Below are 13,502 nucleotides of genomic sequence, written 5' to 3'. Positions count from 1 at the left end.
ATTTTTTTAGCACTTGGGGGGAGCACCCCTGATGGACAGAGCACCCCCTGGACAACACTGCAGCACTCCTTTAGGACTGGGACACTGCACAGGACTTTGGAGTGGACACAGCCCCTATGGAGAACTGACTGCACAACACAGTCCAGCCAGCCCCTATGGACTTTGAAGTAGTGGACACAGCCCCTATTAACAACAGCAGCACAGCACAACACAGCCAGCCCCTATGGACTTTGAAGTAGTGGACAACAGCAGCACTACACTACACTACACTACACAGCCCTAACTCCCACCCTCCCTCTTCACTGTCCACAGCCGAGTGAGAAAATGGCGCCGACGTGGGTACCTTATATAGGATCCAAAACCCGCGAGACTCGGAAGGCGGGATGATGACGTTTTGCCTCGATTTCAGATCCGAGTCAGGCGGGAAAAGTCGAGCCTGATTCGGATCGGACTCGGATCGGGGGGGCTCGGGGGGGTTCGGATTTCAGAAATCCGAACCCGCTCACCCCTAGCTGATAGTAACTTCGGATCCAGAACTTAAATCATTTTCTAATACCTCTATAATGCAGAGCTTCAAAAGAGGTAGAAGTTTATGAGATTTACTGGTTAAGGTAGACGGCACTTCTTTAGACATTACACATAGTGTTACAGGCAAAGTTTCGAAGACAGGTTGCTTTAAATGCCTAGACTGCCTCACTTGTAGATATTTATCCACAGGCAATACATTTAGACATCCTTCTACAGGTAAAATATTTACTATAAGACATTACCTTACTTGTACTACTAAGTTTGTAGTCTACGTAATTAGCTGCCCATGCAGCAAAAATTACGTAGGCAAAACTGAACGGATGTTCAAAGAACGGATGGCACTGCATAGAAGTGCCATCCGTGCAGCCCTATTAAAGGGCACCAGTGAGCAGCCGGTCGCTCTGCATTTTGCCCAGGCAAAACATAACCTTGCGACTCTACGCTATAAAATTATCGACCATGTCCCTCCAATGTGGAGGGGTGGAGATCAAAACGTTTGCTTCAATTGGAGTCACATTGGATTTTTAGATTAAACAATTTGGGTTCTACTTACTACAATCCGCATTCAATATGTGTGATATTACCGAGTGAATTCGCATTGCGAATTCAGGAAATATCACAGGGATTTACTATGAATCCCTTGCAAGGGCAGAGCGTGCGATAAAGCTCTGTCCCTGCGGATCCCATCCGCACTCTAGTCGCGGTATTTTCAGAAAAAATACCACGACTAAGAGCCTGCGCATGCGCCGACCCACCGTCGCTGCTACCCCCCCGACACTAAGCCCTGCCCCCTGCGATCGCGGACCCCCGTGTCCCCCCTCCCCCCCCCCCCGCAACCCCCCCTACCTTCATTACACTTACCTGCATCCTCCTGGCCTCCGGAGATCTTCTCCGGGCTTCCCGATCAGGTGATCTCCCATACTGCACTGGGGCCCGATCACCTGATGACCGGGCAGCAGTGCACTGTGGGAGACCAGCTGACCGGAGAGGAGCCATCACCGGAGGGCCGATCACCGGTCCCCGGATTCAGGTAAGTTAAAAAATAATGTTTCAATTTTTTTTTTTTTTTTTTTACAGCAATCAGCTTGCGGTCTGTTTAGACCACATAGCTGATTACTGCTACCGGCTCCCGCCTCTGCTCTCCCCCTTAGAGCAGAGTGGGAGCCCGGTAACCTCCAGGTGGCGTTATTATCACAGGGCTTCCCCCGGTATTTTTTACAATTTATTTTTAGTAACTATGGGCCTGATTCAGACCCACTCGCGAGCGGCTGTCTGCTCGCAAGTGGGTCGATGTTCTGCACTGAGCATGCGCACGACGGAGGGAGCTCCGTCGTGCGGATGCGCCAGACGCGACGAGCGAAGGATTTTCCTTCGCTCGTAGTGTCTCTTCAAAGGGGGCGTGCTGTCGATGTTGACTGACAGCACGCCCCCTTTGGTGGGCGTGCCGGGGGCGTGCCTCCCTGACGGGGGCGTTCCCACGGGAACGCCTCCTGTCAGAAGCCGGCCCACTGACATCACTAGTGATGTCACTGTGAGTGATTTTGGCTCTGATAGAGCCAAAATCACTCCGGAGCTTGCGGTTGAAAACCTCAACCGCAGGCTCCGGCTCGCAGTTTCGATGGTCGCGATGGTCACGACCATCGCGGCCATCAAAATGCACGCTCGTATAGGCTGTGGGTGGTGACCCACAGCTATACGAGCGTCCAGGAAGACGCTCCATTTTTATGGAGGGCGGCCCTCATTCAGAGCGTGCGCTCTGCTCAGAGCGTACGGCTCTGAATGAGGGCCAATGTTCGGATCACATTTCCCATTACAATTATGGGAAATGCGATCTGCTTTACTAAAAATAAGTGATACTTAGGGGTTGGAGTAGAATTTTACTAATTCTACTCCAATTGCCCTGTAATAACTACAGGTGAAACTAAAATAATGTGAAAAGGGTGTGAAAACACCCTTTTTCACTTTATTTTAGTAAAAATAATGTTAATAAATAGAGCCCTTTGTCTCCATTAGGACTAAATGAACATTTGGGTCTCCAGTGCTTTTTGTGAATATTTGATTTCCTAGTGTTTTTTGTGACCTCTTTTTTATGGCTTTACATTGTATATTATTGAACTCTAGTATCGCTATCAGCAGCCTATGTTGTTACAAGATTATATATTTAAGGATTACTCCGTAATTTTTGTAAAATATTTGTGATGCAATGTTCCTTTTGGATATCCCAGTTAAGACAGAGGGTTGCCTCCGTAGTAACCTTATTGCAATTAGCGTTGTTGATATATGTAGCCTCCTATATTGTCACAATGTTAATCTACTATGGATTTAAACTGTTACTAGTGGTCACTGTAATTGTGCTTGTTTTTATATTTATCCACTTTGGATGTAACCATGGTGATGGGGTTTTTTTCACTTTGATACAATGACATCACCATCCGCGTCCGGGCGGTGAGCAAGCGTCTCCACGAGGTGTAGCTTTAAAGGTATGTTTGTTCATTGTTTCATTTATATCCTGACGAAAGAACGCTATTAAAGTTCTGAAACGTTGATTTACAATTACAGGGGTCCTTTACCTGTTTTTACGCCAGTCACTACGAGTGCCACCTGCTTGCACTTTTATATTTTGTTCTTCCCCATCCATGTGAGGTGACAGAGGAAGGCACCGGTGCAGTACCAGGGTGCTGCTTGACCTGGAGCCGGCCCTGCCCCCAGTGGCCTTCACTGCCACTGTACCTGTTTCCTTGCAGTTGGGTATGGGATCCCAGCAGTCGAGATGCCGCCAGTCAGAATCCTGACACTACAAGGTAACCTGCCTAGCACTAACCCTTTCCCCTAACCCTCTCTCCCCATGCCTAAACTTAACCTCCCCCTAGTGCCTAAACCTTACCCACCCTTCCCGCACTCTAAACCCACCCTTCCTACACCCTAAACCTAACCCTCCCCGCTTAGTGCCTATCTCTTCCCCTAGTGCCTAACCTCTAAACCTGAAGGTGCCTACACACTTGGCGATGTGCTCACGATCCGACATTGTGTCCGATTTCCCCCTGAACTCTCCCCAGCAGCTCCCCGGCAGTCGTGGGGACGATCTGGTGTTTAAAAACTGTCCAAATTGACACACGATCTACCGTGCATCCTAACTATCCAGTGTATTGTGTCTGTGATCGGCAAATCTCCTGTACAGCACGGCAGATCTGAAGATGCGATGGACGACTGCGGGGACGCACATCGGCATCGTGATAGTGAGTGGACAATCATGACTTGGACATATTTTACACGATTTGTCATCACGATGCGTCGGAATCAGGCAAATCGTGTAAAATATTGCCAAGTGTGTAGGCACCTTTATCCTTCCCTAACCCCCAACATTACCGGCATTACCTTCGGGATGTCGGCAATCGGGATACCGGAGCAGTGTGGCGTAATGTGAATAAGGGACACTACTGTGTGGTGTAATGTGACAAAGGGAAAATACTGTGCAATGTAATGTGACTAAGGGGCACTACTGTGCTGTGTAATGTGTATAAGGGGCACTACTGTGTGGTGTAATGTGACAAAGGGAAAATACTGTGCAATGTAATGTGACTAAGGGGCACCACTGTGCTGTGTAATGTGACGAAGGAGCAGTACTGTGCAGTGTAATGTAACTAAGGGGCACTACAGTGTGGCATAAATTGAATTGGGGGTACTATTGTATGATCATGCCCCTTCCCAGTGAGACTATAAAATGTTTTTTTCATGCGCGTCTTCGGCGCGCACTCTATTTTCTGCACCTATGAATGGTGGCACCAATACTTTTTAGGTACACAGGGCACCAAAAGTGTAGTAATAGCTCTACAGTGATCTATATCTAATCCTCTACAACTGCTAAGCTAGGGCTTCATCAATTGGGAAAATGCCTTCCCTTTTCTTTGTGTGTGACCTACACCAATGAAGTGCCAGCTTTACCTAACAGAACCAACCAATGACCAAATATCTGACTATGGCACATGTTTGAATCCCCTGCAGAATGTTATCTGTTGTATGTATTTTAATACAGTTAATGATGTATACTTGTAGGTTGTTCTGATATTAATTATATGTCTAAAAGCATAGACTAAGAAGTAGGAAGAGTCAGGAATAGTAGGGGGAGGTGTCTATGCCAGGAGTCAGGTGCAGACACAAGGTGGGCCTGTGTGTTCTGTAACTGCCAGGGCCTATTTTTAGTCCCAGTCCGGCCCTGTCTCAAAGTGTGCAACAAATTGTTGATTATGCAGTGATCCCAGCACTGATTGCTCAATAACTCCCCAATTGATTTACTTTCTGTTTCACTCCACCTCTTAATTCTTTACCTCCCTCTCTTCGCTTGATCTCCATACTTATTTAGTGATCCCAGCACTGTTTGGTCAATATACCCTCCAGCGATGATTTGCCCTATACTTCTCTGTCTTCTGTGCCAGGGCCCCCTGCACTTGGCAGGCAGTCAATAAAGCTCCAGCATTGCAAACAGAATGTGCGACCAGCATCCTACTTGAGGCAAAAGAGGACAGATCCCACCAATTGTACAATCCGCTGACACTGACAGGATCTGGGTACCTTAGGTACAGCTCCTGTAAACCAATACAAAATGTTCCATGAGGTTGTGGCCAGTACATCTACTGTAAAAATGGTACTGTGTAGGGGCAGAAAGGTACAGTATCTGTCTTGCAAAACATACCCGATAGTGTGCAGAAAAAAAACATATTAGGGAACATTAACATGAGAGTTTTCTCAAGTTGCATTGTAACTGGGACACAGCATGAGAAAACTGCAGTTGAGATAGCACAGAGGTCTATTAAACTGCATGAAATGCCACCACTAATGTTCACACCAAGAGCAATGCTATATATAGCCAAAGTACAAGGAAATGACCCAATCACCCTTTTTTATCCGTCACCTAAGAGCCACCTATCTCATTGCTGTCTAGTGGCACAAAGAAACAGAATTTATAACAGTGGATCCTTTATACCTAAAAAGCTATGTGTCTGAACATGATGCATAACACATAGGAAACCCATAATTATATGTTATTTTTGTACATAGTTCTTATACTCATATCCTTGTACTAAACACATTTTTTTTTATTTTTTCAGAAAGGCATTCCATAATTTTAATTATTTCTTCTTCTTCTACAATGTGATCCTTGGTTTGGGTGCCTGCCTACTTCGGATTCTCTGTAGTCTGCTATTGGGAAGTTTGTTAGTTGCAAGGATTGACCGTACAATATTACAGCGAGGATATGAGGCAGCTGACAAGGGTAAGGCATTTGAGAACATATTTATCAAAGTGAAGAAAGACCTATTACTTGCGAGCAGATGGTATTGCTGACCCTATTGACCGTAATGATTGATTGGCTTTTGCTAATTATGTTTTTTCCTATTCTTATGCATAGGGAAACCTATTTAACAAGGATTATTACTGTCTGTTACCCCTCCTTATAAATTGCAAATGCTATATTTTCTTATTGTTTTCTGTCTGTCCACTCTTCCTCCTCTTTCATCCTACCATATCTTGAGCTTTATTACTCTATGAGGCAGCGTCTTTTATAAGCCGCTGCTCCTAGGCGGTTTGGAGATTTCAAATGGCACCCACAGTCATGGCACCCAAAGACCAGCGAGTTTTACACTGACTGCGGGTGCCGCTTTAAATTTTCACCTCCAACCTGCCAGAAAGCAGCGACTTACAAAAGCCGCCACTTTGTATATAAATCCCCTTTTGTTGAATTCTTCTGTTATCCATGCAATTTGGTCAAGTGTAAACTTCTTGTTTGTCTTGTATGTTTTATACTGAATTTTCCTGCCTGCTATGGAATTAGGTTGAAATTACGTAGATTTAGATGTATTCTGCTTAACTGTAATTTTACATATATATTATGCATACTTGCAATTTGGTCATTAATTGCACCTATGCACCCTTTATTCCGCTCTACTCTTTGCCTGTATGTCACATATGTATTATTCTACATGGCACTGCAACTCTGTTGCAATGTATAAATAAAGTTTGATGATGATGATGATGATGATGATTATTAACTTTTATTTTGGGATGGTGATAAAAATAAAAATGTTTGAATAAATTCTATATTGTATGTTTGAATATGATATATGATGATGTTATAAAACTGACGCTATACAAGTATAGTATGTGACAGTGTCTATGTAAGTTTGGTGTACTTCATATTGTTGTATCATTTGCAAACAATCCTGAACATTAGGTAGGCTGATGACAGCTGTCAGTCAGTACACTCACCACACTGATACACCACGCTGACAGCTCAGCCTGATTTCTGACCCAAACGTGTTCATTTAACTATAATACTAAGATAACGCAAAACTACATGAAGGTTCACCCACACAAGCACTTTTGCAGAGAATGTCCTGTCACCTTTAAAATAGCTGACAATAATAATAAACAGTTTATGGCATTACACATGTATAGTTAGGATCTAGGCAGACACATTTTCCAATCATTGGATAATTTTATTTATAAAGTTTTTTTAAAAGACCCAAACAAAGGACCTACTGAAAGACAGGGATTTTGGTCAAAAAGAGTGACTGTCCCAGTAAGCATACCAATTGGTTTTACATGTGTTTATTGCATAAAACATAATGTTTGTTTTTGTCAGGGACCAGTATACAAATATAGGGACAAGTATATTATAAATTAACTATTTTAGTAATTGAGCTAAAACCTAGGATAATGAAAACCATAAATAAGTATTCTGTAAAGTGGGGTATACGGTGAGCATGTCAACAGTATGTCCACTGTCACTATGTCAAAATGACAACGTCGGCACCGGGATCCAGACAAAGGTGTAATGTCGCATACGGAATTCAACCTTACCGGTATTCTAACTTTAAACATGACACTTACCAGCATGTTTAAAGTTATAAGACTCGCATGTTAAAATGCTCTAAGTTGCATTACACCCATGTCGGGATCCTGGTGCTGACATTGTCTTGCCAACATAGTGAGTGTGGACTCACTGTCAACATAGTGTTTCCATGCCTTAAAGTGACATTTTCTATTCCAAGCCTTCATACAGCTAGTATTAATTAAAACAGGTATTTCACAATACTGAAAGTAATTCAACATGCTGAAAGTACATTTTAATCACAGTAAGGTTGGCAATGTAGTCAAATGGATCATCCCAGCTGTTATTCCAGTTAATTTATTACAGACAAGGGACATACATTTGACAATTAGAGGTTAGGGATTAAGGGCCCGATTCAGACCCGCTCGCTAGGATGCGTTCGCTCGTAGCCTGCCGATGTTTGCAATCTGCGCATGCATATAAGTCGCAGTGCGCGTGCGTGAACTAGTCCATGCGATCACAAAGCGATCGCCCCTTGTACATAGAAGCCTCGCTAGAATGATTGACAGGACGAGCCATTTGTGGGTGGTGACAGGGGGTGGTCGATGGAAACAGGGGTGTGGTGGTGCGAACGCAGGTGTGTTTTTGTGCGTCTTAACGCCATTTCAGAGGCGTGCATAATTAAGACGCAGCATCATAATACACGTCACATGGCAGAATTACACACTGAAGCACTCGCAGTGCTTTCGGTAGGGTATGGTCAGCCACAAGTGCTGTGTATGGGTTCGATGTTACAGATTGTTGAATACACTTCCTGGAGATTATGTATATTTCTAAGGGAAAGTGGGCGTCTAAATATACACCGCAATCGTACGCCAAGGCATAGTGGGCGTGCTAATGCCTTGCCATGTGATCGTGGGATTTGCACACTTTGGCAGCTGACGGCTGCGAGCGAACGCATCTAGCGAACGGGTCTGAATCGGGCCCTAATTTCATTACTATAGGAAATATTTTAATAGTATTCAAGAAAAACTATAATGAAATAATTATAAAAATGTTGTTTTATTTTTTTTCAAGGCTACAAAACATGGATAGGCATGATATATGTGGATCACTATCATACTAACCCGGTACTTGTAAGTTTCTGCAACATTCTTCTTACAATGAGAGCTGAAAAAAGGCTGAAAGAATCACCTGCACACAATGCGTTCAATAATGCAGCAGGTCAGTGACACAATTCTGTTTTTCTCCTGGTATAAATCACTTTGTTGCAAGGATTGGATGGAGTTAACACTCTACACAACTAAATTGTGGTCAGATGTCTAAAATGTATGAGTAATTCAATCACAATTGGTTCACCGTGGCTGTTCTCAGCTGCCATTTCATATCCCCTCACAGAGTTGAATACAAGCAGGCCGTAATTGTGTCCGCATTGCATTCACAGGACTAAATACGTATTCTCACTGGTATAATGACTTGTACATATATCTGTAGCCGGGTCACCCTTATCCATGCCTAAATACAAAAGGTCTATCAACCTTTTGATACTGTTGGCCATTTGTACCTATCGACCTTCTACCATGTCGACCTTTTGTCCCTGTCTAACTTTTTGTCCCTGTCGACCTATTGACTGTCTAACATTTGGTGTTTATCTAGACATTGTCAAACCTATTTACTGTCTGTCTATAGTTCTGATACCTTGGATCAACATGTTCTTTAGGTTTAGCTCATATTTACCTACTCTCCCGATTTGTCCAAGAGCCTCCCCGGAAAAGTAGGTAAACCTCCCGGCCGGCCGCCGACCCCCGTGACCCCCCGCGAATCCCAGACAATTTCCCGCATCGGGGGGGGGCAATGGCGCGTTTCGTGCTGAATCGTGTCATCATGACCCCACCCACTGCTTCACAATGCTGAAAATCTCGACACTGTGTAGCGGGGCTGGGCCAAAATTATGCGATTCAGTGGCCACGCCCTCCCGATCAGCCCCCATTGCCAGGTAGTATCCATGGCCACGCCCCCCTCTACCGTACCATGCAGCCCTGCTTGTCCAACCTGGCTACCCTCTCCCGGAGGGGGCTGGCAAAATATCGGCATGTATGGTTTAGCTACCCAGGAAACAATATGTGATCAATTTTTCTTTTTTTGTAGGACCTCGTCCATCAGTAAAAGCCAGAACAAGATGGCTCCTGTATTACACTCTTTTGAAAAACCCTAGGCTCATAATACAAAGGAAACTTAAAGAAATGGATGATGTGGTTTTGAGGAACTCTGTGACACAGACCAGACTTGTTCAAGCTTCTGTAATGGAGGCTGAAATAAAAAATAACCAGTAAAGGCCAATTGATGTAAATTGTGTGGAAATAAGGGAAAGATGATCAATATGTGTAAGACTTTGAGAGACTTTTTTTTAACCATTCCTTAAACATGAAATATTTCTAAAGATACCTAAATATTGTTGATTGAACTGCATGAGTTCTTTAGGTATAGGAACACTGTGTCCATGAACTCTACTCCCATTGAATAATAGTAATAATTAAAATTTATAATATTAATTATATTGTACTATATCAGCCCTAGTGCAAACTTCTAAATGTAATCTTCTTTGTGCAGACACTATCACTTTTCAAAAAAACATGTTTTTGTACATTTCCAAAATCTAGAACTTAGGACCTGCTTCAGATGTGGCAATTTCTCATGTATGGCAATTGCAAAAATTTGATAATGACCCATTTGCTGTCCAATGTTTAGCGCCGCCCACTGAAAGCATCTTACATCCGCCACACATGCACAAAACCAGAAACATCAAACTCAGATCAGGCGGCCATCGGCCTTCTGAGTCAGTCTAAGCTGTCGCAGACATAGCCGGTCTCCAGACACACAGAGGGGCCTATTCATCAAACCTAAACTTTAGTTTTTAAGCTACTTTTTGCCATAATTATGTATCACTTGTATTCATTAAAAGTTTTAACGCAGAAGATATGACTAATATCTCCTGGTTAAGTAGTAATATGGGGATGTCAAAATTCTTGTATTTATCAAAGCCCGAAAAGCTTAGATTTTCGGTAATTGATTATATAAATGTACGCCATACAGCCCCCAAAAGCGCTCACCTGCATTCCTCCGGGGACAGTGGCAGGTGGGGAGTTTGACCTGTCAAACCGTAATGCAGGTATCCTAAGGCGAGCTCAGGGAGGACAGAAACCTCCCATGGAGCAGAAGGGCAGGTTATACTTACCTGCTTTCAGTGTGAGCAGGTCCTTCTCTGGTTCTCCATCACTCCCTCCTCAGGCTTACGGCTGCACTGTGTTCACCCCACCGCTGCATGCTGCTACTCACGGGAAGCGTCTCCCCTATGTTTACTTTAAACAATTAATTGAAGAAGCACTTACAAGTGCCACCAGGAAACAGACAGAGGGGAAACACTTCACGGCAGCAGCAGCAGTGGGGTGAACATAGGAAAGAATATAAGAAAAAATAATAATAAGTCTGCAGCACCCTCTGCCCAGCTCACACAGCATCTCCCAGTCGGACGCGTCATCCCTTTGTAACTGCAAGGCAGACCAGGTCCGCCAGCAGCGGCTGCACATATGACTGTCTCGGCCAGGAGGGCAATGGGTGATGAGAGTTATGTATACCCAGCAATGTTATTTCCTGTCACTATACACAGAGAGCATCAGTTATACATTTAAGACTCTTTCCTGACTTTTTCCGCAGTCTCCTTACCACACGAATCATGGACACGCCTTCTAGACTCAGGTTCCCTCCTCCCTTTGATTGATGGAGTGATGTGGAAGGGCAGGTCTCCCAAGGACGACAAAACATTCATTGGGTTCTCTATGCAATGAGTCTGTAAAGTACACAAGTACCAAAAAATTATAACATTTAAGGAAATAAAAACTAATATGAGGTATAGTAAACGGTCACTCATATTGGTGGCATCCTTGTTTCAGTACTGTCCTTTGTTCCCCAAATCCAATCTGTATCTTCTATACAAATATACGTATTCATAATTCATATTTACAAAATAAACGTAATTAATGCACTGATTTCCCACACTGACTGTTGCAATTCCAACCAATCAAGCCCAGTGATACTAATGATAACTGCTCTAGGCTATTCCACCAAATTACTACTCAAACTTTTCTTTTTTTATATTAGACAACCAACATTACAGAGTGACTGGATCATATAAACACACTAAGCATGTTATCTGACCCAATATGTCACATGTCCCGCTTTATAGTATCTAATGCAGAGGTTCCCAAACACAGTCCTCAAGGCTCCCCAACAGTTCAGGTTTTAGAGATATCCATGGCTGAGCACAGGTGACTTAATTAGTACCTCAGTCAATTTGATTTAACACCTGAGCTCAACCATGGATATCTCTAAAACCTGAACGTTTGGGGAGCCTTGAGGACCGCGTTTGGGAACCTCTGATGTAATGTATTAAATTCCTATTTTGCTGTATATTGCACATTTGCAAGCAGGAAATTCTTATCTTTTTGTCTGTTTATTAATATTCACTATTTATGGTGGGTAATAGCCGTATACACATAATTAAATTGTTTAGGATTAACATGTCTATGTAGTAAATAGTAATACGCATCTATGAATTGCAAAATGCATGACAAGGAAAGTATGCAAAAATTATGTTGCCATGATTTTAATGTTTTCAGGAGTGAATTGGCCACAGGGACTGGCTTCACAGGGACTGGCTTCACAGGGACATTTCCCAGTGGGCAGATGGGAGCTCTTTTTACACCTACAGTATCTTTTTTTGCCAGGGCCACTGTAAGTTTCTAATCTGCCTCTCGATGTAGTATCTTTTAAGGCTGTGCATATATATAATATCCCATGTATTAGTTAAAGATAGTATGAGTAGCTTGGAGTAGACAGCAGCCTCTCAGCTCTCCCGGTGAAATCCTGATAAAATATCCTGTATTTGGTTGTCTTTGCTCCAGATTGCCTCCTACCGTGGGGTAATCTCTCCTGCCCTCTTTGTGCTTTGTGGGAGACTCTCTGCTGAATATATTACGGCATTCTCCTCGTTGTTTTCCAAATATCCTGCTATTTAATATCCTGGACTTATGCTCCATATATATATATATATATATATTATATAGTCCACCAGAGGTCCGGCACTCCCAATAACTGACAACAATGTTTGGAGGTGCCCTCACATATAAAGTAATGTAGCCATGCGAAGGTGCGGCACTCTCAATAAATAAAACACGACAACTGTGTCTTCAATAATCAACGTTTCAGTACATTTGACGTACTATCTTCAGGATACAAATACATACAGTGATTTCTTACCTTAAATACTATCACCACTCGTGAACCGCGCCAGGAGCGGGACCAGCCACCCGTCCGGAGTCGGCTACCAATGACGTCATCACGTCCGCACTGTCGCGGGTGTGTGACGCAGTGCGCACCCATCACCAGGCAACCAAAGCAAACAAATCCATTACAGCGCTGAAATAGTAATGTAAACACAACGGACAGATATCAAAAGATGACATATCTACATAAAAAATAAAAAGATATACATCAAATATATAGGAAGAATCAGCATAATGTTAGAAGATGGCATATCAGAATATGGCATATCTGCATAAAGCACAACCAGATATACACCGTATATATGGGAAAACTTGACAGGATATCAAAGGTATATACCATAGCAAGGTCAAATATTAGTTAAAAACAGGATAGTGGGATAGCATCATTCAAACCTCTAGGGGAAATAACATCCAAGCGGTGAATCCACCTCGCTTCGCGTTGTAATAAAAGACGACCACGATCACCCCCCCCTCTTAGGCAGTGGGATGTGGTCAATCATGCGATAGCGCAGGCTGGCAAGATTGTGCCCAAATTCAAGAAAATGACATGCTACGGGTTGTTCGCTCGCGCCATTAGCCAGCGCTGTTCTAATATTAGAGCGATGCAGAGCCATATGCTCTTTAAATTTACGCTGGCTAATTTACGCCGGATGGGTGGCTGGTTCCGCTCCCGGCGCGGTTCACGAGTGGCGATAGTATTTAAGGTCAGAAATCACTGTATGTATTTGTACCCTGAAGATAGTACGTCAAATGTACTGAAACGTTGATTATTGAAGACACAGTTGTCGTGTTTTATTTATTGAGAG

The 13,502-nt window shown here is 43.3% G+C and overlaps 1 pseudogene; it reads left to right on the top strand.

Moving 5' to 3' along the window:
- Positions 1 to 9,729, top strand: part of LOC148454031 (stimulated by retinoic acid gene 6 protein-like) — a 156,053-nt pseudogene extending 146,324 nt beyond the window's left edge.
- The last annotated feature ends 3,773 nt before the right edge of the window (positions 9,730 to 13,502 follow it).

Source organism: Taudactylus pleione, unplaced genomic scaffold, assembly GCF_031769625.1.
Source record: "Taudactylus pleione unplaced genomic scaffold, aTauple2 ptg001032l, whole genome shotgun sequence".
In the NCBI taxonomy this organism is placed as follows: Eukaryota; Metazoa; Chordata; class Amphibia; order Anura; family Myobatrachidae; genus Taudactylus; species Taudactylus pleione.
Note: the sequence above shows the minus strand (reverse complement) of the source record. Positions and strands in the feature narration are given on the sequence as shown.